The sequence below is a fragment of the Sus scrofa genome, chromosome 11 (genome assembly GCF_054392235.1).
Source record: "Sus scrofa isolate SSC_HxYL_T2T_F1_AM1 chromosome 11, Sscrofa_HxYL_maternal_Yorkshire_Landrace_v2.0, whole genome shotgun sequence".
NCBI classification, from domain to species: domain Eukaryota; kingdom Metazoa; phylum Chordata; class Mammalia; order Artiodactyla; family Suidae; genus Sus; species Sus scrofa.
The window spans coordinates 13,663,413-13,690,216 of record NC_139393.1 but is presented as its reverse complement, the minus strand read 5'-3'; the positions used below and the strand labels follow the sequence as shown (position 1 = coordinate 13,690,216).

Here is a 26,804-nt window from a genome sequence, read left to right as displayed (position 1 = left end):
TTTACAGGTTAATTTGATTGTCACCAGAGAACAAAAATTGTATGATTCCAATCTGTTGAAACGTATTGACACATAAAATGGCTCAGTACATAGTTAATTTTCATAAATATTTCTGTGCACTTGAAATATATAATAGAAAACCCAGAAGAATCTACATAAAGGCTGTTAGAATAAACAAGCAAGTTTTGCAGCGTTTCTGGATATAAAGAACATATTTAAAAATCAACTGTGTTTCTACATATAATCAAAAACTCAAAAATGAAAAATTTTTAAGTAGTATTATTTATAAAAATGGTGTGGTAAACAAGAGATGAGCCATTAAGACCCATGTTAATGAAAATCTTATTGCCCCATCCACGCAGTACCATCAGAAGATAGCTCCCTATCACAACCCCTTCAGAATTTTCCTCACTGACAAGGAGCCATCTTGCTCAATAGCATGCCCTCCGCCCGCAATCCATATCCAATAATGGATAACCACCCAGGGGCAATTTTGATGAGATGAATTTACTCACAGGTCCCTTTGGGCTTGGCCAAGTCTTTGTCAGACCTATGTCGCAGTTTGACTTCTCCCTCTGTAAATCACCCCTCTCTTTCACAGATGTTCACCATTAATAAATAACCTATGTGCCTATCTCCATCTTGGCACCCATTTATACCAACCTGCAACAACTGGTACCAGGAAAATCCTATAAATAAGCAATAAGATTAGGTGTTAGAACTGAATGACTTGCTACTCAACAGGAATTGAAGACTACATGGCTGAAAGTAGCAAAGAATGCCACAGACATAGGTGCTGGTTCAATAGTTAAAACTATAACAGATCATTAAAACTGATCACTGGGATAGTGTGCCAGTGGAGGAGAATGCACTGACTAATGTAAATATCAGGGTTTTGAGAAGTAACACATAAAATAGTAGACATAAAGACAATGAGATTCGATGGCTATTGCTGCATGTCACTGAAACCCCTAGAAAATAATAACGAAAACCTGCAAGGGATGAACAGGCAACTGAAAGATAAGTGTGAAAAACATCAGACCTCTTTGGTAGTTCAAAAAGAATGTCTCATCTTCTTCAGGCAAATGGCAAAGAAAGATAAGGACCAGGCCCAGGATTTAGGAGTTAGATCACAAAAAACTCTGCACCAGGTTTAGGCTGTGGAGTAAGCAGCTCTGATTCAATAGATGCTACATTATTAGAAGTATCAATGTTGGGAAAAGATACCATGTGAAACAAGGAGCTTAGGGCAAGCCCTAGAGTGCAGTCCTCTGATTTTCTGGAGCAGAGCTGTATCATCTGCTATGGAACTATACACCACTGGACGGGGGGGGGGGGGGGGAAATATTCCTGGAATTTTATTGATCTCTGGTGGAGACTAAATACCTGACCATGGGATACTAAGTTACCATGTATCTGGAAATGCATACCATAAGCTGGGCTCTGTCAAACCCAATAAGTCATAAAGACAAGCAGACCCAGAAAAAGCGCATCTTGAGAAGGAAATGATATATCCTGGATCCAGCACTAGCAGGACAAGATTACATAAACAAGCTGTATAAGACACAGCCCAGATTCCAATGTCTCTCACCAATACTGTTCCAGTGCACTTCCTTTAGCTCAGACCTATGACCACACAGGATTTCTCATTACCCTCTGATAGAGAAGGAAAAGACCTAAGCAAACTTTATGGATGAATCGGCTTGTATATACAGCAAGACACAAATGAACAATAATTTCACAACAGTCTCATGTAGAAGTGTCCTTAAAGGCTAGTGCAAGGAAAAACCCTCCCAATGGTTGGAAATTTGGGCAGAGCAACAAGCCATCCTCTTTGTGTGAAGCTGACTCAGGTTAGAATATATACAAATCCACTGGTGGAGAAGAGCCTGCTTGGTTGGGGCCTAAAAGTAGAAAGAGTGGAAGAAAGAGACATGGAGGTCTGGTGTAGAGACATGCGGATGTACACATGGGTGTGAGCACAAAGTGTGAAGATCTTTGGGTCACATGTTAAATCATATCAAAGAGGAGCATCCACTACAGGAGAAGCACTAAACAACCAAAGAGAAAAGAATGACCTAGTCTGTTGCCTTCAACCAGCACTAGTGATAACCACAGAACTACAACAGGCACATGAAGGAAGTGGCCACGGTGAAAGATATGGAGGCTATACATGGGCCCAACAGTGTGAGCTCCCACTGACTGGCTGATTTACCTACTGCTGCCACTGAATACATAACCTGACAACAAGAGCGGCCAAGGTTGAGCCCCAACACAGCACTATTCTTCAAGGAATTCTGCCCAATTCTACTCTATGGGGCCAAGCTTACCAAATGGGCCTCTTACTTCCTAAAAAGTAAGACGATTTAAGAGAAATAGCTACATATTCTAGATATGGGTTCATCTTCCTGCACTTGAAGCTTCAGCTAGCACCATTATCTAAGTGTATACAGAGTATTTGCTCCACCACATGGGACCCACATAATACTGCATCAGACCAGATGACCAAATGACCCATCTTTCTATATCAAAAGAGGTACAAAAGTGGGCCTGGAAAATGGAAAGGTAGGATCCACCGGTGCGATTACATATTATACCACCAAAAAAGATGCTATTGTTGCTGAAAGTCACAACTGATGTGCCAGGTTAGAAGCAATCAACCATGAGGATAAAATTCCATCCTCTGTGAAGCAGTATATATACTGAAATCAAGAACAGTAAATGATAATTTGCACTTACTAAGAAAAATACATGAGCATGGGAACTAGGGCATGCGATGGCCTGCTTATCATCATTCCCCATGACCCACTGACTTTGGAATTCCCATCTCCAAAGCTTGGAGATCTGTAGGGTTAGAGGTCCTGATCTTTAAAGAGAGTATACTTTAACCACAGAACAAAACAATTGTCCCTTTGAACACCATGCTATAGCACCACTAGGGACAAGCAGGCAAGAAGAATCGCCCTCTTAAGGGGAAAAATTGGCCCTGATCATCAGAAAGAGGTAGTGCTGCTATGTTACAGCACACACAATCATCTCTTCATCAAAAGACAAAATTATGATAATAGAAACGCACAGAGTGGGAGAAAATATGATTAACAAAGGAAATGATTCCAAATAAAGAGCACTTATAATTAATAAGAAAAATATAAGCCCATAAAAAAACTTGAAAAATCATTAAAAAGAGGACGGCGGGTACATACAAATGACCATTAAACATAGGAAAATGTGCACAAGCACATTAGTCTTTAGGGAAATACTCTGCAGCTATGAATGGCTCAAATTAGGAAGAATGACAGTAGTAAGTGTTGGTAAGGACCTAGAGAAAAGGATTCTCATATATTCCTGATTAGCATACAGTGATACAACTACTTTGGGAAACTTTTTAGTAATATCCTCTGCAACTGAAAAAAAACACGTTATCGTGTGACCCAGAAATTCTACTTTTAGTTTGCTAGTTAACAGAAATGCACATCTGTGTTTATTAAAAAACTATACAGACATGATCACAGCTAAAAACTGGGAATAACCCAAACATCTATTTAGAGTTGAATGGATCAATAATTTTGCTATATACATACAATGGAAGGCTATCTATGATGACAAATGATAAACTACTGTTACTTACAATAAAATAGATGCTTTCCAGAAATTTAATTTTGAATAAAACCAGGCCCCCCAAAAATCATCATACTGTATGATCCTATAAATATAAACCTCAAAAGTATTAAGTGGAGATTATTCATGGAGAAGAAGAGTGGGTAGTGACTGTGTGAGGGTCAAAGAGGGGTTTCTGGGATACGAACAACTGTTCTGTTTCTTAACATGGGTAGTAGTAATACACATGTGCTCAGTGCAATTTTTTGAGCTTTACACACGATCTGTGTACTTTCTTTAAACTATAGTAAGTTACATGTCCAGCACAATGTCAGATAAAAGGATACCAATATCTATTGGTTAAAATTATAAACTTCATTTGCTATGCACACAGTGCATCAAAAGAATGAGAGTTCTGGGCACAGGAATAGAATATAAAAAGCAATCCATCTTCACAGGTGTGAGGGAGGGCTGAGTGGAGAGAGGCCCTATGTCAGTGCCAAGACCGTCACACCCTTGGCACAGCTGTATGTACCCATGTGTCATGCTCACTTTATAGAAGAACATTTTGCTAATGCTCTAAGGCTATAGACCCAAACACAAAATTCTAAGTTAACATCCTGTACCATTCCTTCTGTTTTAATTTGGCTGCTGAATGGCAATAGTCATTGCCTCCATTAGTTTTAAGTGGAGGGCTTTTCAGTGCTACAGTTATGAGTTTCTCATTTTTTAAATGGGCAAACCTGGCCAACTCCACAACCCTAAATACTTTTACTCATACAAATACCATCCACTGTAAACACGTTCTTCAGAGGGGAAAATCCTGGCTTCTTGATACCTCGATTGGGCCAACACCTCCCACCAGGTTTCTAGTGAAAGATCAGAGTTCTCTAACAACGGCATGAGGAATATTTTCCCATCCAAGGAGGAGTGACTCCTGACAGGAGTTTGCAGATCTGGCAAGACATCGCACAGACCAGGCCAAACCAAACACTGAGTGGAAAACTCCACTCAGACAGCGTTCCCTGGGCCCAGGCTCCGAGACCAGCCCACATGCACAGCTGACTCCAGTTAGCAAGGAAGCAGCAGCCAAACGGTACTGCACATACTGTACAGAGAGTGTGCCTCAGCCAGGTAGGGGGAAGGATGACAGGCCACTGGGACACCATCCCAGGTCTAATCAGAAGAGTACACTCTGAGTTTTCCAAGATCTTGCAATGCCAGGGAGATTTTGAACATGGCTCTGAGCAAATACCTTGAGTTTAAGTGGCTTTTGCGACCCATGTGTCTAAATATTTTCCCTTTTATGCCTAGAGAAGGGAAACCTTGTTTTCACATCTCTACAAAGTGAAAAAAAAAATTTTTTAAGAACACGTTATTTAAATCACTCATCATATTTTGCCACCTCCCTTCAACATTCTTACTCCTCAATTGCAAATTCACTAGTTAGGAAGAATGTTTCTATACCTCTTGCATCCCGACAAGTACACTATTCATACTCCAAGCTACTGAATATTTGTTCACATGATCATTACATCTACTTCGTTTACATATTCTGAAAACTTTAAAAGGTGCTATGGAAGCATCTATGAAATTGCGCCTCTAATAAAAAAAAAAAAACCTTTCATGAAGAAAGACAATAAATAATTGAAAGTTGTTTGTGCATTTACTTTAAGATATGCGACATTTATCCACTTGGTGTAAAACTGGCACGTGTGATGATGCATGTATGTGTCAAAAGCAGAAGCTATTCTCCCCCCAAAAGGTGGAAGATCGCTTTACTCACAGCATATTACAGAAGATTTCACAGAGCGGTTGAAGATGTCAGAAGATGCCTAAATGAGGAAAGAAAGATTTCTTTTTGAAATTCTTTGGATTTCAAAGGATTGCGCAGATATATAAATCAGATTAATTGTATCACATGCACTAATATTTTTATGCTTAACAATAGCTATTAACACCCAATTTCCAAAAAGATAAATATTTCCTGACACATAGATTCTTATAACTAGAACATATTTTTTCCAAATAAATATGTTCACACCCATTTAAAGAAAATCACATCTTATTGTGCAAAGAATAAAGAACGAGCCAAAAATTACTGTGAACAGTTAACTGTAACAAATATCAATTACTTTCTTCTGTGTTTTCCTGTGCTTTTCCGGAACTCCACATCACCCCACTTGGCAACTTACCTTCAGTCATTTCAGTAAAAATTTAAAGGTTCTGACCCTTTTCACCCAAGAAGGGTGAAAGTTTGCACACCAGATTAATTCACTCGTGAAAGACCTAAAATTTCCCCCACTATCCATTTTCCAATGACAAAAGTTTCAAGAGAAAAAATAGATGGGTTATTTTGTTCAATCCAGAAAATGTTTTGCCTAAAATATTTTTTATCTTTTTCTTTTAGGATCACACTTAAATTTCTATAGACATATATAGTTTACAAAGTGCTACCTGCTTTATTTTGTTTAATTCTCACCAGTACAGTGTTCAGATCACTACTTCGTAGATGCAGAAACTGAAGCCAGAACCTGAATCTAAACCCCTGACCCCAACACAGGATTTTTCTTATTGACTGTATTTGCTCTTAATACGTGAAAGAAATAGACGAAGCTGCTTAGGACTCCCTTCTGTTGGGTGAGATGAAAGAAGATACACGACTTAAAAGGAAGAGCGATGCTGATGGAGCCTGAAGAGATATTCAGCAATTTGGAATAGAATTGGGGAAGACATTTTGTGAAAGAGAAAGAAGTGAGATATGGAAGTTATCACTTCAACTTTTAAGGAACTTGCTACAAAATCAGAACCACTTTGGTAGTAGTTCTCTCAGAACCACGCTAAAGCAGAGGTTTTGACTAGCGCTACAAGAAAGAAACAAATTTGGGTTAAAACACCACATTTGCAATGGTAGTAAGGCTGGCTCGAAATTAAAGCTGCTTGTAACACACAGCTCCACAGATTGTGGGAGTGTAAACGTTCCCACGATCCCTTTCTGCCTTTATCTTTTGTCTGCTTCCACATGCACTGTCTCAATGTCTCACTGGGTCAACCAAATTGTGAACTCACATCTTTTACTGATTTCAAAAAAATTAAAACATACTACCTTTTAAAAAAAAATCATACACTGATCATTATGAGCAATGGAGGTTTTATTAAAGACTAAAGAAGATTAGAAGGCTGTGGCATAGCTCAAATTTTAAAATTCATCTTTCAGATATGCTTCTTCCCAAAATTTTCTTGATAAGAATGGGACTTAGGGGTCCTTTCTTGGTCCCTTCTCTAGCCAGTACTTCATCTATCCTCCCAACCCCTCATCTTTCTGGTAACTGCTCTTGCTAATCACTGACCTTTTTCTGTTCATTTTCTTCCCCCCCCCCCCACCTCAGGAAAAGCAGTATGTTCTTTCTTGTCTCAAGTGTAACAATGTAGTGATTGTCTTTGCCATTGAGATGTTCCTAAAATCTCACCACCCAACTCCAGGAGGTTACCCAAGTGTTTTTTTTACCCAGATAGCTCTTAACTATAGGAAAGAAAAAACAAATGAGGCAATAGTCACGAATAACCAGGTGACCTTGGCTGGCCATTGATTTTAAAAGAAATGTATATTTAAAACTAATTTAGATAAAGTACGGTTTATCCTATGCATTTCGTATTCAAAACTGTTTTAAAAGCAAACTGCTTATGTGTATCCAGCTCACATAAATTTGAAGGATCAGCCATCAAAATCCTGAGCAGTAATTAAGGACATGGTATATGAAAGTAGGCAGCAGAGTTCAAATTCTGTCTCCTCCATTGCCTTAAGCAAATTATTCAACCTCTCTAGCTTCAATTTCCTCAAGTGCAAAATGGAATGATAGTAATTGCTTCCACCAGATTCAACACATGTAAAGTCCTTAGAACATTCATTGCCTGAAAAATAGTACACACCGAATATTGTTGGATCTTATCAGAATTGTCTTAACTCACTATAGAGGGCAGTGGTGTCTTTTTTTCCTTATATCTCCTCTTAAACATTTGCTATTCTTACTGTATTTGTCAATTACTAATGTGTTGCTTTGAAACAATTCTTATGCATCTATGGTATAGTACAACTTACATGTTTATCTTTTCTTTGTAGGCATTAACTGCATTTTAACCTATTTGTATCTGTGGTAGTACTAAGTAGAATAGCTTGCTTATAATGGGGCTTAATTAATATTTACTAGCTCAAACACCAGCTGTGACAAAACCAATTGTGTTGGTATACTTTTAACTTGGTTTATGACACCTTACTGGAGAATCACCTCAAAACCTTATTTATCAACTAGTGCTTGTCCTGTCTTCCCTCTTGATTACCTGAGGTATTCTGATGTCCATTTCTATAAGCTTTTCACTGTCCCCACTGAAATTCCAGGCCAGAGAGAGAGAGAGAGAGAGAAGGCTAAATACATGAATAAATGTTAGACTCATGAAGTTGCATCTATATCCATGGATATAAATTTTATTTTTCAGCATATTACCACTATAAAATATGCAAACAATTGCTAAAGAGTACTTGTAGTTATCACTTTAACTACTGAAAACTGTGGGCATACTTTAGGATGAGATTTTTTTCTCTCTAGCCTTTTTCATTTTACTTTAAAGCTACTTTATTGGTACGTAGCCAAGGATTGAGGTAGGGCTAATCCATAATGACCATTTTAGCTATTTTTCATAGCAATGAGAAATTCAAGGACTAGAAACTACTTTCCAGACATTTAGGTCATGCTATCTCTTCACTGCTCTGCTCATGTCTCTCACACTTAGTCCTGTGTGCATACATACCCCATCTTAAAGCAAGCACTCAGGCTCATGAGAGACCAATTCCATTAATTAAAGGAAGTCAGCCAAAGGAGAAAAAAAGAAGAGGCAATTTTAGGTCTCTGGTTCTTTTTGGATTGCAAAATTTGAATCTTGGGCTGTCTCCAAACACCTGCACCTAACTAGGAGAGCAAGAATGTGTTTCATGGCTCTCTACCTACCTACTGATTAAATAAATATTATTATTTTTATAGGATAATTTTCACAGAAATTCACTTGGCTAAGAAATTGTAAATTCAAAAAATCAAATTACTGACATAATATTGTTCTTTGTATCCATGAATCAAATATATATATCAGGCTATACAGATATAGACATATACAGCCTGTCCTCTATAATAGTAGTAAACATCCAATAGCTTTTAGAGGGAAAAGAAGTAGCAAATAAAACACATGATCTATGGTTTAACAGAGGCTAAATTGGAGCTCATATATAACATCATCCATTAACTGTCATTCTAATACCCACACCCAAAGTATCTAAGCAGTAAGTGATATACACAGGAGTTTCAGTTTTCTAAGTAAAACAGGAGATGGGAGTTTGTGGTCAGAGTCTAAGCCTAAGGAAGGAGAAGGTGTCAGGGGTACTATGATGTCTGTTCTAAATAGAACTCTTGTTCTATGTTTAAGACCCTACAATTAGTAGGGTGGGGTCCAAAAATGATTAAACTCTTTGACATGAAAGATTCTGTAAGATACTGGACCCAAGAAGAGGTTCTCCGGGACTTAAATTTTTTAAAAGTTGAGGCAAGAAATGAGGAAGTAACCATTCTTCCCACTGCAACCCTGAACCCCACAAGTTAGCAGCTCAAGGACTGTAGCTTGAGACACATTTGAAGACATTTTTCTTGAAGTAAACAAGTAGTGCTCCTATGACATAAAGGGGCAATAATGAGCCTTCAGGCACCAGTTCTATATATAAAGGAGCTAACACATAAGAACACAAAGATTGGGCACCAAGTCACAACTACATCTAGAGTACGGGCATTTGGAGGCAACATCCTGGGAATACATGGAAACAACTGAGGGATGCCTTAAGGGTGACAGATTGAGATCTTCTATTATGCAGATAGAAGCTAGCACATCAGCAGTTGTAGATTAAATGCATACTGGGGTTTTAGAAAGCTAATAAATGAAATCATCTTTTCCTCTCCCAACTTCAGAAATGATTGGGAGATGGAAGTGGGACTTAGGCAGGAGGTAAACAAATACCAATTTAATTACTAATGGTTGGGGGATGTGGCTTAGGTGTTCAGTAATCATGAGCTTCCTAAGGTTGGACTCCCAAATTAAACAGAGTTACCACTGAGGCACAGGCAGGGCTGAAGGCTGCAGACCCCCTCAACAGGGGCAGACACTGGAATGGAAAATCATGACAGAATGTGTATTCTCCATAAGAAAATCTAGAGAAAAGGAAATAATTAGAGGATGCTTGCAAAATTCATGTTTCCAAAGTCACCTTTTTTGGGAGCACCAGAGTTATCTCACCAGAGGATGGAATAAAACACCAGTTTTACTCTCGTGTAAATCCTTCCACATGGAAAGGCGGGAGCTTGTAGAAAGGAGGTTCCTCCACCATCAGCGATGCACGAGGAGCCCAGCACTGTGCCAGTCACGAGCAGACTATTTACGGAACAGTCGACAACGGTCTAGGCACGTGCCAACAGCATGAGTTACATACCAATAAATATTTGCCTTCCTAACTCCCAAAATTTGGTATAAATTGGAATACGCTCATTTCTATTTTTCTTACTTTTCACAGGGAGGGAGGAAGAAGTGTTCTTCCTAAACATATCAATTGGAGGTAAATAAGTCTATTTAATAACCCTGTGATTACAAAGATAATATAGAAAAATATTTCCAACTGCCATTTAGATAATCCATGGAGATGAGGAGAGAAGAGTGGCAGAGATTAGATTCATATTCAAAATAACTTTTATCAAGTGTCCACTCTGTGTCAGAAGTAAGCTAATACTTTCACAAATGACTTCATTTAATATCATTTAGTCCTTAAAATATACACATTAAAAGAAGAAAAACTGAGATTCCTTTATTTTATTTTTTATTTCTTTTTAGGGCCACACCTGCAGTATTTGGAGGTTCCCAGGCTAGCGGGCGAATCAGAGCTGCAGCTGCCTGCCCAAGCCACAGCCACAGCAACAGGGGATCCAAGCCATGTCTGTGACCTACACCACAACTCATGGCAATACCAGATCCTTAACCCACTGAGCAAAGCCAGGGATCGAACCCTCGTTCTCATGGATCCTAGCCAGGTTTGTTAACCAATGAGCCACGAAGGGAATTCCAAAACAGAGATTCTTTTAAATAATTTGTTCAAGGAGTCATGGTAAAGAAGAGGTAGACTGATATTTTGAATTAAGCGTGACCCAGATTCACTTCATTTTGCTACACAGCAGACATTATCAGTATATAGATATCAAAATAATTATAACTTTTTAAAAGTATATTTTTTTTGGACAAAACTAAAAATCCTTTGCAACTTTGAATGATACTATTAGGTAAATAAAGGATCAACAGCCATATGACTAATATAATGGTAAATGGTCTTCATCCCTTTTAAATCATTGTGCATATGTCCTTCATCAAACCCAAGCTTTGGAACTTTAACCAAAGTTAGAGAAATTTCCCCCTGACCTTGTGCAGATGCAAGATAACTCAGTGACAATCACACCCTTGCAGGCTTTGCACATGAGGCATTTTAAATGCTGGTGAAGACAATCTGTGGATCCAAACCAACATAAAATCTGAAGTGGAAGAAAAGAGTTCCCCTCTCTTGTTAAGTGATAGCTCAGAGAAAGGACAGAGTGCCTGAAGGTATATCAGGAACCAAGCAGCTTGGCCTGCTTTGATTGTTCCCAGAGGCTCCCTTGGCTGTCCTGGCAAACTTCCTCTCAGATTTATTTTCCATTGTACCACTTCCCAGAGTAATTAGAAACAAATACCAACGCCAAACAAGTCCAAATATGCCCAAGATTCTCTCAAACAGCTTGGCACTTTCTGCTGCTTTCATTGGCAATACCATGATGGGGCTTGCTAAAGAAGTTTTCATTTAAATTCAGGTAATACAGTAATTTGAGATTTTGATTGACTCATTTCCAAAAATATTTCTTGTTTTCTATTTGGAGAGACCAAGTTATACCAAGACCAAGATATATGGATAGATAGATAGATGGATAGAAAGCTTTGAGATTTTACATATACCTAGGTTTAAACATAAACGGAAAAAGAAATGATTTGAATAATTTGAAATCTAAATTATCTCAATATTTTTTGCCCTTCTTACTTTTCTTGAAACTTCCTACCATTTTCTCCACTTTATTTGATATATTCACTGTCCACATCCCTCATTTAAGTTAGAATACTAAAGCAATTATCTCTGGAAAGCCAGTAAAGGCCTATTACCTAGGAAGAGGAAATGGGAAAGGTGTGTTGTAAGGAGGGTCCAGCTCCCACTCAAGAGTAGGGGAGACCCGCTTTGTGAATCTGGCCATTTTTTATCTTTGTAGCAGAAACTGATGAGAAGCTATGTATGTTCTAATGCAGGAGAGAAAAATCATCTTAGGCCTGTTACTCTGTGAGCTCACCAAGGGCATCCAATTTAATATCTCAAATTCAATATAGGCTATCATAGAGTTCAGAGTAACTCCTGCAAATGGTCAACTCAAAGTACGTAAACAACACATGAAAACAAAACAAAACAAAACAACAGCCATCAGATCACCAGATCCAAGCTGCATTTGTGACCTATGCCACAGCTTGCAGAAACACTGGATCCTTAACCCAATGAGCAAGGCCAAGGATCAAACTCCCATCTTCCCAGATATTACGTTGGGTTCCTAACCTGCTGAGCCACAATGGGAGGTCCTATTATGATGTTTTGACATTGTAAGAATATTTCTGGCTGGAAAGAGACTGCTCTTCCTGGGACTAGCCAATTTTTAGAGATAGTAAAGGGTTAGGGGAGCATGTCTTTGATATGCAAACTAACCAGTCCAGACCCATACATCCTCTATCTGGCATGTGCAGCTCAAGGAGGCCTTAATTATCCCAGGGCCAGGCACTGCCAGCAAGAGACCATCATTATAGACCAAAATTCAATGGAGTTATTCAAACTACTTCATCCTAAACTGTTTACCTTCCCCAGTCTTGCCTTTCCTGAGAAAATCCCAATAAAGGCCTTGATCTAGACTTTCCCCTCACTGCTATATTCTGTCTCCTGACCAAAACATGGTATTCCTAACGTGGTCCTGTGTCGTGTGTCATGCCTCCTGTTTATAGGGCCTGTGAGTACAATAAATTTTGTTTTCTTGAGACTTTCCTGTGTCTCCCATTATGACTACACCTGACTGACCATCACATAAAAGAACAAAGAATAGCAGAGCTGTGAGCATGGCCATGAACTATCATTTCCTGTTCTTTTCTCCTCCTATCTGATTTAAAACACAATTGCAGAGAACAATAATTATAGATGGATTTGTAATGTCTAGAGATGTGATTTTATGATAATAGCACAAAGATGTGGGAAGAAAATGGAGCTATAAAGGATCAAAGTTTTTGCATATTACTGAATTTAAGTTAGTATTCCTCCAAACTAGGTTGATACAACTGAAATGCTAATTATCATCCATGGAGGTGACAAGTTATAGTAAAAGAATTGATAAGAAAACTAAAATGACAAAATAGGACATATCTAGATAATACAAAAGAAGACATTCGTGGAAGCATATAGAAACAAAGACATAGACATATTACAAAACCAAATGGCAAAATAGCTGGTGTAAACTCTATTGGTAATTGCATTAAGTATACATGCATTAAACATTCCAATCAAAAGCCAAGATTGACAAATGAATAAAAATGCAGATCCAACTTTATGAAGTCCATAACAGATATAATTTTAGATCTGAAGACACAAACACATTGAAAGTAAAAGGATGAGAAAGGGAAACCATGCAGACAGTATCAAAAACATAAAAGGAGTGGCTATACTCATAGACAATAAAATGGATGAGATATTGTGACCCAGATTACAGATAGGAATATCACTTGGGTTCTAATCCCTTGTATGTTGACTGTGTTAATGGCCCAGCTGTGTTGCTGCATGTGGGTCAACAGGGTATACAGTTCCTATTAGTCAGTGCCCTTGTCTGGGCCCACCAAGAGATGGAAGGTCAATGCTCCTTCAGTGCTTCAGGGAATAGGACTTTTTCCAGATCATAGCACACCCATTGATGGCAGACAGCCAAGAAGTTTAAGCAGCCTTGTGGAAGAACCTAAAAGTTCTAGTGCAACTCATTCCAACTAAATAAAGGCAAACTGATCATGATCATTTGGATGGAAAGTGATGGTGGACAATGCACTTGTCATGTAAACTGCCCCATGCCAATGTCCCTTGGCTTGGCCAGTAAATTCCATGACAGTCACAATGTCAGGTCCACCAGCACCAAGGGCAGCACCAAGGCCTTGAACACAGTCCAGAAAGAACTATTAAATGGAGAAATAGTTTCCCTTTGGCTTTCTCAAGCTTGGCAATGAAGGCAATTATTTCTTTTTTCTCCCCAGGAAGCCAATAACGCTTTGGGGAGAAAATGGCAACATGCTTCCACTTACCCCACTAAGGTGGCCCTAACTACAGCAAACCCAGTCAGGAGTTAGGGATAAAGGTGAACCAAAGTACACGCAGATAAAACATGTATATCAATAATATATTTAATAGTGGAGGTCGTAGCAATGGAGGTTTATAGGGACACAACAGCACCCATGCATAGCCAAGTCTGGGCAATGATCTTAGTGATGGTAATCTCAGACCTAAAACCAAAGAGTCTTATCTGCTTCCCCCTCCTCCTGGTGGAAGGGGTTGTAAGGATCACAGTCACCCATGAACCAGTATCTGAAAAACCCAAGAAATACAATTCTCCCCCCACCTCCCCACTGAACTCTGACCTTGGCCTAGGAACCCTGGTCTTCCCTAGGGACAGAAGGACCGAAGCGTAACCCCTATCTCTGTTTATTCTTACAGCTAAGAGTTCTGACTATAGGTTGGTAAGGGTCTCCAATTCATTTCAACACTCACTGGGAGGGAAGGAAGGAATGGCACTTGTATCAGTCACAAGAAGTCACAGGCATCATGTGGACCCTAGCAGAGCTGCCCATCAGGACCTTCCAGGTACTTGGCCTGGTATCTGGTCACAACAAGTTCCCTGGTCGAGAGCTCATCAAGCTCCTTCTTATCAAGTAACCAAAGCCATACATCTTTGGGGGAAGGTCCTTGCCCAAGTCACTCAGGGGAGGATGCCAATTATCACTCCTACACTGCTCTTTCTACTGGTCACATGCAGGCAGTAACACAGCAAGCAGAGAGACCCTGGCAGTGGCAGTCAGGAAAAGAGAAGGAATAACAAGCAGGTAGAAAAACAGCAGAGATGGAGAAACAGAGACCGGATGGTAGACCCTATAAAAGACACTACAGTTGTCCTTGTCTGAGGAGTTCATTAAGGAGGTGCTGCTGAGTGAACTGGGCTGATCTGGGACAGCAGTTCTTACACCTGGAGAGGTTGGCTGAATGACTGTGAGGCTTCTCATATTTCCCCACACATCTTCATCATAAAACGCTACTGATGAAAGGAACCAAGGATGTTTCTCTTCCTCACAATGAACAGAGTGAAACACAAATACTTTGACAGTCTCAAGTTTGGGGGGAGGATGTGGCGATGAGAGATCAGTTCCTGTACAGTTTTATACGCAAAGCTAATGAACTGGAACTTGACTCTGTTGGAAACAGGAAGTCACTGAAGAACTTTAAGCCAAAGTGACAAATACAGACAAACACAGAAAAATCACTTTTTAAACTGTAAAGACTGGATTGGAGGGGCTAAAACATAAGTGGAGAGAGAGAACGTTTGAACCTAGGAATTTTTAATACTTGGTATCCCTGTATGACTTTGTTTTCTTCTTGTGCTCTTTTCTTATTGAGTTTGTATCTTCAAAAAGTCAGAGTTATAGCATAAACATGAGCAGCTGCAGTCAACCTGATAAACCCAAATAAGAAATCTGTTAAAGCCTCAATTGTAGGGCTTTTCCTATCACTTCTTTTATTTCACTTGACCTAAATAGAGATAGACTAAGCATGAAGTAAGAGTATAGAGGTGACGAGCATTTAAATTAAGACAAAAAGGTAAATCAAAGGAGTGTGAATAATTAAAAAGTTTCAACTATAGAATGGGAATAATTCTGGAAACAACGTCCCCAGTGATACAGCAATAACTGTTATTCACTTGTTTTTCCCCTCAGTGTACTGGAATTCAGGGATGTTCATCAGTACAACAATCCGAGAGGACAAATATATTTAGCTCCCTGAGCCTCTGTAAAGTCAGGTTTAAAACACTGGAGGATCTTTATTTTAGTTGTTAAAATTCACCTTTCATTTCCACTAACATTTCTAGTTTAGAACTTCATACTCTTTGTGCTGCAAACCTTAGTGGAAGGTTTGAGAAAGATATTTAAATGTTCCATCTAGACAGTCAGGCCCTAGGAAGCAGACAAATGAAATAAACCAGAAAATTTTCTGATTAAAAAACTTCAAAGAAATTGCATCCAGCTGTTTTTCCACCACTGATTTATTTCCTCTGAAAACTGAGCAAGAGGAAGCAATCTGTGGGAGAAAAGATTGGTTTAGACATACGTCAGGACTCAATGATAGTAAGACTTGGTAAGAATAGTCAACCAAAAGTCTGCACAGACAACAAACCTGACTACATATTAGGTAATTCCTTTAGTTTGAACCCTTGGGCTGAAAGTTGCCTATGGCCTGAAATATTCGTGAGAGTCCATCCTCAAAGCTCTGACCTTTAAAGGTATAACACTTTTCCATTCATTTAGAGATTAAAAAGTTGCAGAACAAAAAAATAACAATTGTCTTGTTGGAGATTTATAGGAACATTGTGAACAGACCTACATGGAAGCTGCAAGAACAAACAATTACTATGGAGAAGTTTGCAATATCCTGCCATGCCCCCTCCCCTTTTAGCTTAAAAGTGGCCTGTGTTCGAGCTCCAATAAGACAGCTCTTTAGGGCACAAGTTCACCATCTTCTCAATCTGCTGGCTTTTCAAACAAAGTCATTTGCTACTCCTTGCCCCAACATGTTGTCCTCATGTGGCAAGTAGTAAGGGCATGGACTCACTCAGTAACAGCGAGGCCTAAGTGCTTATACACTAGGTTCAAAAAATACTAGCAACTGTAGAAAAGTAACAAAAACATAGGGGTAGACTAAAAGAAGACAAGAGTTATTTTGACAAGATCTGTTTATACAGATCTCTCTGAGTCTAGGCTCTACATCTCTGGTGATAAAAATGCTTCCTTCACCTTCTGCTTTCATGAAGAAAAGAGGGGGTCAGACTGCCCTTCTTGCACCTGCTGATTTCCAAGTGCCTTTAACTCAAAATAATCAAGACGTCAAAGTGGCACATTTGGGGATGGCATGTCCTGAACTCCTACACAAACTTCTTCTTAAAGTATGGTAGAACAGGGATGGTTTGAACTGCTTTAAGTATCCTGTTAAGAGACTTTTAAGACAATTTATGATTCCTTCTAACTTTCTATCAACCAAGTGTAATAAAACAAATATTTATAAGGACAATCTTCCCATCGTTCCCATCGATGGAATGTGAAACTTTCCCCTTAGATCCAATCAGTAAGAATTAGACACTGTGTTTCTAAAGAGGAATCCGCTCTACCTGAAGAGAGGGGAAATTGAGTTTTCTACTGAATTGGTTTTGGAAGCAATTTTTTTTTTTTTTTTTTTTTGTCTTTTTGCCATTTCTTGGGCCGCTCCTGTGGCATATGGAGGTTCCCAGGCTAGGGGTTGAATCGGAGCTGTAGCTGCCGGCCTACACCAGAGCCACAGCAACGCAAGATCCGAGCCGTGTCTGCGACCTACACCACAGCCCATGGCAACGCCGGAACCTTAACCCACTGAGCAAGGCCAGGGATCGAACCCACAACCTCATGGTTCCTAGTCAGATTCATTAACCACTGAGCCACGACGGGAACTCCTGGAAGCAATTTTAAATGAGAGATCACAGACCTTCTAGAGGTCAATGCTAAGAGAGGAAAAAAAAAAAAGATAAGGGAAATAAAGCCAAAAAGAAAGCAGAAGTGGAAGATCTTAGGAAGGAATGGAAGGAAGGCAGACAGAGGAAGGAATCTGACTGCCAGAGGCCCCCAAGCTAAGTGAGTTTCAAGAATGAGGTGTTGCCTTAGGAATTGCTGGCAAACGACCAAGACAAGAATTGTTGCCATGGCCACAGCTAAAGTGTCTAATAACACTGTTGTCACAGTCCTAGTCAGCTGTCCAAGCTGTCACCATCTTAGCAGGAACTCCCCCTTACCTTTATAAAGTACCTCATACAGTTATTGTGGCAGGAGAGCCACTCAGAGCTGAGCTTTAATAACCACCGAAGATACCTCCTGAATACCTAATGCGAGGGTGGGGAAAGACACTGTCCCCTGAACTTGAAAACCAAAATACATATACCTAAGCATCCCATGAGATAGAGTGGACACTCCTAGTACCCAAAGGAGCCAGATGGGTGTGATACTAAGATGCTGCCCTCCAGGAGGTGACAGCACGGTGACAGGAGGCTCTGGACAAAGATTAGCCCAGGTTCTCTCATAGTCTCCCACCTGCTAGCAAGTAATTTACTTAATCTCTTTATAACTCAGTTCTGAAACCTACACAATGGAAATTTAAAAAACTGTGCCAGAGTTCCCATCCTGGCTCAGCAGTTAACAAAACCGACGAGGATCCATGAGGATGCAGGTTCAATCCCTGACCTCGCTCAGTAGGTTAAGGATCCAGCATTGCCATGAGCTGTGGTGTCGGTCGCAGATCTGGCATTGCTATGGCTGTGGCACAGGCCAGCAGCTGTAGCTCCGACTGTACCCCTAGCCTGGGAACCTCCATATGCTGCGGGTTTAGCCCTAGAAAAGAAAAAAAAAATAGTTCCAACTTCACAAGCACTGTATCAGAATTAAAAGAGGTAATATATTGCGAGAATTTAGAACCATGCCTGTCATATAAGAAAACATTCGATAAATGATAATAATGACATCTAGATTACAGTTGAGAGTCATCACCAATATTCCAGAACTCTTAGCAATATTCTAGAACCTGATAGGCCCAATAATGTTTATGAAAACCAAAGGATTATATCACCCATTGAATATGGGACTAGTTATCTCTAAAGACCCAGCACCTAAGATGTGGAAAGTTGTTACAATTCTTTTCTTAAAATTTTTGCAGAATGTGGTCCAAGAGAAAGTGCACCTACTGTGGAGCAAGGCAAACTCCCAAGAACACCCAGCAGCCTATCTGCTTCTAAAGTTACTATCACAGGCTCCTGCAGAAAGAACCCTGCCTCAGCCAGGAAGCCAGCAACTACTGATTGGCTCTATCCACCCCAAGACGACCTAAAGAGGAGGCAAAGGGCAGTGATTCCCTCCCTGAGTTCCAAACTTGTCCACAGGACCCTGTCTACTGCCTCTCCTTTCGGTTCTCTTTTCTCCCACTTAGTGGTACTGACCTGGCTATTGGGATGCAAGCCATCATTTCTCTGTTTTCCCACAGGTCTGAGCCTTTGGGAATTGACCCTAGCTGATTTCAGATTTTGACCACTCCTTAATCACTCCAGTTTAACTTGGCACACAGGAAGGACTCTACTTCCTCTTCCCGCATAGTTGCCAACTAAGCCTCATCCTACAGTTACAGAATGCAAACTCTCATTGGTGGTTTTGATTCTACTGTCACTTTCCAATGGCCAAAGGAAACTTACATTTGGCAAGATTACAGCGATAGGAATCTGTGTCTGGCAAAATTTAGCAGAGACCAGAGATAGGGATGATAGAGAAAGGAGATCCTTAGGAAAAAGAGGTGCTGCAGTCTAAATGTCTCTGTCCTTCTCACAAAGAAATTCAAATACTGAACTCTAATCTCAATATGATGGCATTTAAAGGCGGGGTCTCTGGGAAGTGATTCAGTCATGAGAGCAGAATCCTAACGCATGGGATTAGTGCCCCTGTAAAAGAGGCGTAACAGAGCCCGCATGTGAAAATACAATGAGAGGTCTGCGACCCACAAGAGTCCTCACTCAACCATGCTGACACCCAGATCTTGGACTTTCAGCATCCAGAACTGTGAGAAATAAAGCACTATCATTTATTAGCTACCCAGTTCATGGTATATTGTTTAAGGAGTCCAAATAGATAAGACAATTGCATAGCAACACATGCATAACGAATCACTCGGAAAGAGACTGATGGTGTAGCAGACATTCCAAAGGTACCAGTGTGACTATAAGTCATCTTTTGTGGCCTGTTCTAGTAATTTCAAAGTGTGCGTGCACGTGTGTGTGTGTGTTTGCGCTTATGTATAGAACTATACACACATGTTTCTGCCTTACATGTAGGATTTGGCCTTTCTAGTCTTGGAACTTCTGCTTGTATGTAAGGCTATGTTCCTGATAAATGGCACCCCATCAGCTCATACAGCCTCGAACTTACAGATACTTCCAAATTGATCTCCCTCATCCTTAAAATTATCACTTTATATTACCTACTTGGGCCATTGCTTCTTCAAGCTCTGAATGATCTCTTTAAATCAGGATTGCTCAACCACAGCACTATTGACACTTGGGGACAGATAATTCTTTCTGTGATGGGCTCTCCTGTACATTGTAAGACGTCTAGTATATCCTTAGTTTCTACCCACTAGATATAACGGTAGCCAGTAACAACACTCTGCACTGCCCTCTCTCCCGTTTATGACAAGCAAAATTGTCTCCAGACATGTCAAATGTCTCTGGAGAGTAGAGAAAGGATGGAAACGTGGGGGAAAAAAATCACCAAATCACCCCTAGCTGAGAACCACTGCTTGAGACTAAACTCCAAATGTACTCACTGCTGGAGGTTCATTTGCTGTGACCAGGGACACTTGGGTGCTCCCACATATCATTTTTTAAACGCAGTCTTCAGCGGAGTTTATTTTGGTTACCCTCTATTTGCCTACTTGTATCCTTGCCCCACTTTTCTAGTACACTGGTATCCCCACTTGGAATATCTTGAAAAACTGAACTTTAAATCAACATTTTAAAATATATGACTGAGCTGAAAGAGCTGCTTCTCTTAAGAAATATTTAAGAAGACATCCACCAGAGTCTTTGTCATCCTACAGCTCTGCAGCCTCTATGGCTGGCTTCTTCATCTACAAAATGAGCAGATAGACTAGGTCATAATTCACAGATTAAACGAACAGAAAGAGAAGAAGTAGGAAATAGGCCATAAGGGAGACAGCTCCTTAGGAAGGGAATTTGTCTGTGATGAATAAAAGAAACAGTGGGCAGAAATGGCCTTTCACAAAAATGTTCACCAGTCTAAATGCAGAATATCAATTATAAAGCTAACAAAAGAATTTACAGAGAATATCTTCGGAATCTTAGCATGGGGAGGGATTTCCTCAACAGCCACAGCAACAAAATATATAAATTTATTATCTCTTTTCTAAATACACTTCTTCTTTGATCATTATTCTGGTTAATCATTACCCTGTAGTCAAGACATTTCAGTCACCTAAAGGAACTGTCAATTCAGAATTGTTCAAAACCAACCACTCATCAGTCATCAAGTTGTCTAGGTCATCCTACATAATGTCTTTGAAAACTGCCTCTTCCTACCTATCTCAGACATTGCCAAAATGTCTATGTTAAAGATAATTTACAATTGATAAGTTTCTTTTTTTCTGTATTTATATATTTTAATTATTATTTCCCCAATACAATTTTTTTTTCCTACTGTACAGCATGGTGACCCAGTTATGCATCCATGTATACATCCTTTTTTCTCATATTAAAATGCTCCATCGTGAGTGACTGGACGTAGTTCCCAGTGCTACACAGCAGGATCTCCTTGTAAATCCATTCCAAAAGCAATAGTTTGCATCTATTAACCCCAAGCTCCCAATCCATCCCACTCACTCCCCCCTCTCCCCCTGGACAACTACAAGTCTATTCTCCAAGTCCATGATTTTCTTTTCTATAGAAAGATTCATTTGTGCTGTATATTAGATTCCAGTTATAAGTGACATCATATGGTATTTGTCTTTGTCTTTCTGACTCATTTCACTCAGCATCAGAGTCTCTAGTTCCATCCATGTTGCTGCAAATGGCATTATGCCATTCTTTTTTATGGCTGAGTAGTACTCCATTGTGTATATATACCACATCTTCCTAATCCAATCATCTGTCAATGGACATTTGGGTTGTTTCCATGTTTGGCTCTTGTGAATAGTGCTACAATGAATATGTGGGTGCATATGTTTTTTTTAAGGAAAGTTTTGCCTGGACAGATAGCCAAGAGGGGGATTGTTGGGTCATATGGTAGTTCTATATATAGTTTTCTAAGGTTATCTCCAAACTGTTCTCCATAGTGGTTGTACCAGCTTACATTCCCACCAGCAGTGCAGGAGGGTTCCCTTTTCTCCACACCCCCTCCAGCATTAGTTATTTGTGGACTTATTAATGATGGCCATTCTGAGTGGTGTGAGGTGGTATCTCATGGTAGTTTTGATATGCATTTTTCTAATAATCAGGGATGCTGAACATTTTTTCATGTGTGTTGGCCATCTGTATATCTTCTTTGGAGAAATGTCTATTCAGGTCTTTTGCCCATTTCTCCCTTGGGTTGTTGGCTTTTTTTTTTTTTTTTTTTTTTGTCTTCTTGCCATTTCTTGGGCCACTCCTGCGGCATATGGAGGTTCCCAGGCTAGGGGTCGAATCGGAGCTGTAGCCACCAGCCTATGCCAGAGCCACAGCAATGCAGGATCCGAGACGCGTCTGACACCTACACCACAGCTCACGGCAACGCCGGATCGTTAACCCACTGAGCAAGGGCAGGGACCGAACCCGCAACCTCATGGTTCCTTGTCAGATTCGTTAACCACTGCGCCACAACGGGAACTCCGGGTTGCTGGCTTTTTTGCTGTTGAGCTGTATTTTAGAGATTAAGCCCCTGTCAGTTGCATCATTTGAAACTATTTCCTCCCATTTTCTAATTTGTCTTTGTTTTCTTTTTGGTTTCCTTTGTTGTGCAAAGGCTTGTCAATTTGATTAGGTCCCATTGGTTTATTTTTGCTTTTATTTCTGTTGCTTTGGAGACTGACATGAGAAAACATTTGTAAGGCTGATGTCAGAGAGTGTTTTGCCTATGTCCTCTTCTAGGAGTTTGATGGCATGTTGTCAAATGTTTAAGTCTTTCAGCCATTTTGAGTTTATTTTTGGGCATAGTGTGAGGGTGTGTTCTAGTTTCACTGATTTGCATGCAGCTGTCCAGGTTTCCCAGCACTACTTGCTGAAAAGACTGTCGTTTCCCCATTTTATATTCTTTCCTCCTTTGTCAAAGATTAATTGACCATAGGTGTCTAGGTTTATTTCTGGGTTCTCTATTCTGTCCCATTGGTCGGTCTGTCTGTTTTGATACCAGTACCACACTGTCTTGATTACTGTGGCTTTGTAATAGTGCCTAAAGTCTGGGAGAGTTATGCCTTCTGCTTGGTTTTTGTTCCTCAGGATTGCTTTGGCAATTCTGGGTCTTTTGTGGTTCCATATAAATTTTGGGATTGTTTGTTCTAGTTCTGTGAAAAATGTCATGGGTAATTCGATAGGGATTGCATTGAATCTGTAGATTACTTTGGGTAGTATGGCCATTTTTACAATATTAATTTTTCCAACCCAGGAGCATAGAATATCTTTCCATTTCTTTGAATCCTCTTTAGTTTCCTTGATTAATGTTTTATAGTTCTCAGCATGTAAGTCTTTTACCTCCTTGTTCAGGTGTATTCCCAGGTATTTGATTTTTTTGGGTGCAATTTTAAAAGGTATTGTATTTTTTTATTTCTTTTCTAATATTTCCTTTTTAGACAGAAATGCGACTGATTTCTGAATGTTAATCTTATATCCTGCTACTATGCTAAATTTGTTGATCAGTTCAAGTAGTTTATGGGTTGAATCCTGTCAAATAGATCAAATGAACAGACCGATCACTAGAAATGAAATTGAAGATGTCATAAAAACACTCCCTACAAATAAAAGTCCAGAACCAGATGGCTTCACAGGCAAATTCTACCACATATACAAAGAGGAACCTATACCAATCCTCTGTAAACTTCTCCAAGAGGCTGAAGAAGAAGGAACACTCCCAAAGACATCCTACGATGCCACCATCACCCTAATTCCAATACCAGACAGAGATACCACCAAAAAAGAAAACTATAGGCCAATATCTTTGATGAACATAGATGCAAAAATTCTAAACAAAATTTTAACCAACCGAATTCAACAACATATAAAAAAGATCATACACCATGACCAGGTGGGATTCATCCCAGGTTCTTAAAGATGGTTCAACATACACAAATCAATCAACGTCATACACCACATTAATAAAAGAAATGTTAAAAACCACATGATCATCTCAATAGATGCTGAAAAAGCATTTTACAACATCCATTCATGATCAAAACTCTTACCAAAGTGGGTATAGAGGGAACATACCTTAACATTTATGACAAACTCATAGCAAATAGAATACTCAATGGAGAAAACCTGAAAGCCTTCCCACTAAAATCTGAACAAGACAAGGATGCCCACTCTCACCACACAGTACTGGAAGTCCTAGCCACAGCAATCATACAAACAAAAGAAATAAAAAGCATCCAAATAGGAAGAGAAGAGGTAAAACTGTCACTGTATGCAGATGACATGATACCATATAGTGAAAAACAATTGATAAGTTTCAATTTTATAGAAAATTGCTGTGTCCAGAGTACCTAAAAATAATCTCTTGGGACATATCTGATCATGCTATTCCTCTAACAACTTTGATAGCTCAGTATTTGCTTTAGTTTTTTTTTTTTTCCCCATCTGATTTGTGCCTACAGAGTAAAACATAATGTCCTTATCATGGCATTCAGGGTCCTTATGACTTTGATCCTGCATATCTTACACTCCAACACCAGAACACTACCATGGCCGTCTGCATCCATTTCCTAGAGCTGCTCTAACAAAGTACCACAACGGGGTGGATCAAAGCAACAGAAATTTATTGTCTCACGCACAGGTCTGGAGACCAGAAGTCTGAAATCAAGGTGTCAGCAGGGACATGCCCACTCTGAAGGTGTTTGGGAAGGATCCTTCCCTGACTTTTCTAGCTTTTGGTATTTTCAGATGACCCTTGGCTCATGACAGCATAATTTCAATTTCTGTCTCTGTTTTCACATGATGTTTTACTTGTGTTTTTTCCTATCATTTCCCCTCTCCGTGTCCAATTTCGCCTTTTTATAAGGATGCCAGTCATATTAGATTAGGGCCCATCCATGGACCACATTTTAACTTGACTATCTCTCTAAATAAGGCCACATTCTTAAGTACATTAGAATTATAACATATCTTTTAAGGGGAAGACAATTCAACTCATCTCTGAACAAAACAAACTCTTACATCTCCTGGCCTTTGTTCATCCAATTTTCCTAACCTGAAGGCCCATCTTTCCTATTAAAGCTCCTCAACCATCACCCTCTCTCGCGTAACTTCGTCACCCCCAACCCTGAACCTTCTCTTCCCACTCCCAAGTAAGGTCACCATGGTGTCATTCTATGGTTAGGAGTCCCGAGTCTCATGACCTATGTTTCTGATCCCCAAAATCATTGAGCATCTCTATGGTTCCCTATGTGAAGAAGAGGCCTACAGGGGGGACAGAATGGCCAGTACAGAACATGAATGTGTGGACACAGGATGATGCCCTGAAATGTGATGGGATTAGAAGCAGAAGCCAAGAGAGCTACATGTGGTGTGTGGTGTGGAGTATGGATGTGGTGTGGCATGTGTATGTGGGCATACCCACAGGATGATTAAGTGGTAAAAGGTATTCAGGGAATACTGTGAATATTGATCATGGTAACAGAGGCTAGAGAAGTCACACGTTATCACATTTGTCAATAAACGTGATAGGCTATTTTTGCTGGAATTTTTTTCTGGTTTTCAAGATTAAAATCTTTATCTACAGGGACCAGCTGTATAACACAGGGAACTCTATCCAATATTCTATGATAATCTGTATGGGGAAAGATACTAAAAAAGAATGGATACGTGTATATGTATAAGTGAATCGCTTTGTTGAACAGGAGAAATGATCTCAACACTGTAAATCAACTATACTTCAATAAAACTTTAAAAATGAAAAAAATATTTGTCTATTGCTAGCATTTACATCTTTTGCTCATATAAGATGGTTGTCAGCTCAAAAAAATTAAAAGAATTAGAAGAATCATTGCTTTAAGGAAGGGAGCCAGTGATAAGATAAACTAACCATCATTATCTATTTTTCCTTTTTTTTCTCCTTGTCATCTTTAAATACTTTGTACCTCTCACTCTCTTCTTCATCTAGACCAGTCCTGTTTTGGCTGTTGAGAACCAAAGTTGCTCCAGAGAAAACTGAGCTAAGTAGTAGGAAAGAAGTTCCCCAAACAGAGTCCTTGTGGAGACCAGCTGGTGCTACTGCCTATCTCAGTCTGCGGGGTTCATGGAAAGTAGGGGGTCTGTTGCCTGCCTACCCTGAGATGCAGTGAAGCAGGGTCCCTGCAGGGCTCAGAAATGACCCAACATTTCCACCTTCAGGAAACAGGCTAATTTTAAGGGGGGAGCACAATCCAACACAAAGGCTACTTTGAAGAATCTCTTTCTAAGCTTTTGTTTATCTTTCCCCTTTTAGAGCTACAGGCTTAAAACTGTGCTATTTGAAAGAAGAAATGTATATAAATGAAATTGGTGTTAATATAAGCCAAGGAAAAAATGGAAATCACACCAGGCAAAAAAGTTGGCTGCCAGTCAGGAGGCTTGATTTGTCTTGGTTGTGAATTCCATTTCTACTTATAGCACTGAGATGTTAAGGAAATTTGCAGCAGCTGAAATTAACACTTCAGCATTTTAAAGAATGTTTGAGGGCAACATTCTATCTTATTATTTTCTTTCCCTTTATTATAGTTTTAATGACTTGGGACATAATGTGAGCCTTAAAACAAATCTGATGAATGTGAAAGAATGATTTGGGTAAAAACAGAACCAGAGTAAGCACACTGTTTATCTGCAATGAAGAATAATATAAAGCCTACACTCATTTTTTTTTCTTCATGCCTTCAATAAATCTTTTAAATATTTAGGTTTTTTGGTAAAATAAAAAAGGCATACAAAAATTTCATAAAACCCCTTTCCTTGCTCAAAACCTTTACACTCATTTCC

The 26,804-nt window shown here is 39.5% G+C and overlaps 1 protein-coding gene across 1 annotated transcript in view; it reads right to left on the bottom strand.

Moving 5' to 3' along the window:
• The window catches only part of LOC106505265 (uncharacterized), a 281,848-nt gene that overhangs the window by 100,165 nt on the left and 154,879 nt on the right, over window positions 1-26,804 (bottom strand). The window contains exon 8 of the mRNA XM_084982501.1: window positions 5,384-5,432. The gene's annotated coding sequence lies outside the window, so the exon portion shown is untranslated. The remainder of the gene's footprint in view (window positions 1-5,383; window positions 5,433-26,804) is intronic.